Below are 1,592 nucleotides of genomic sequence, written 5' to 3' on the forward strand. Positions count from 1 at the left end.
AATCTGCTGCAGACATATTTAGTTGTGAAATATTAGACCCAGTCCCATTAAAGTCAGGAGCAAGAAGTGATAATCACTAGCCCTGCTATAACAATCATTGAGATTTGAAAGACAAAGATGCAACTGTTACCATTGGTAAATAAGATGACTGTCTATCTAGAATATCCAAAAATATCACCTTCAAACCACTGAATCTAACGTAAGAGTTTAACATAGAGTGGGTATAAAACAAACATACATAAATTATTTTCTTATACACAATGATAATGAATTAAAATATAATAGGGCCAGGCGTGGTGGCTCATACCTGTAATCCTAGTATTTTGGGAGACTGAGTTGGGAGGATGCTTGAGGCCAGGAGTTTGAGACCAGCAAGCAACATAGAGAGCCTCCGTCTCTACAAAAAAATACAAAAATTAGCCTGGCATGGTGATACGTGTCTGTAGTCCCAGCTACTTGGGAGGCTGAGGCAGGAGGATTGCTTGAGCCCAGGAGTTTGAGGCTGCAGTGAGCTATGATGATATGGTGATGCCACACTTTCTAGCCTGGGCAACAGAGCGAGACTCTCTCTCTCTCTCTCTCTCTCTCTCTCTCTTTCTTCCCCCCTCCCAAGCCCATGAGTGTGTGTGTGTTTGTGTGTATGTGTGTGTGTGTGTGTGTGTGTATATAGAAAAAAAGATCTTATTCATAATAGCAACAAAAACTGTAAAATACCAAGAAATAAACCTGAAGAAAAAATGCAAGACTTTCATGGAGAAAACTATAAAGTTTACTGAGAGAAACAGAAGAAGCTCTGAAGAAATAAATATACATTTTTTATAGACAGGAAAGTGAAATATTGTCAATATGTCAATTCTTGCCAAACAAATCTATAAATTCAATGCAATCACAATAAACATCAGAAATTTTCTTAGAATCTGACCTTGGAGTTTGTAATTCTAAAACTCCAAGGAAATGCAATATTGGTGAAGGAAGAGAAAAACAGATTAATGGAACAGACCCATGGGTATGCTCAAAATAGCATTTTGAATCAATGGAAAAAGAATAACTCAATTAATGGTATTAGCACAATTAGCTACCCATTTAGGAAAATACTAAATTAAATTTCTATCTAATCCCATTTATAAAAATGTAAAGGAATTAAAAGTTACAGATTAAAAAGCACAATAAAAATATTAGAAAAATGATAACGTATTGACAATCTTAGGGGCAGGAAGGCTTTATCAGTTTCTTAGGGCTATTGCAATAAATTGCCACAAACTGAGTGGCTTAAAACAACAGAAATTTATTCTCTCACGGTCTGGACGCCAGAAGTCCTAAACCAAGGTGTCAGCAGGATTGATTCCTTCTGGAAGCTCTGAGGGACAATCCATTCCATGCCTTTCTCCTAGCTTCTGATATCCACTGGCAAACCCTGGTGTTCGTTGGCTTGTAAATGTATCACTCCTGTCTCTCCTTGGGTCTTCACATGGCTGTCTTCCCTCTGTATGTTGTCTCCTTTTCCTATAGGGACACTTGTCATTAGATTTAGGGTCCAGTCAGAAAATTTGACTGGATCTCATCTCCACATCCTTAATTACATCTGCAAAGAT

The sequence above is a fragment of the Propithecus coquereli genome, unplaced genomic scaffold (genome assembly GCF_000956105.1).
Source record: "Propithecus coquereli isolate 6110/MARCELLA unplaced genomic scaffold, Pcoq_1.0 Scaffold101, whole genome shotgun sequence".
In the NCBI taxonomy this organism is placed as follows: domain Eukaryota; kingdom Metazoa; phylum Chordata; class Mammalia; order Primates; family Indriidae; genus Propithecus; species Propithecus coquereli.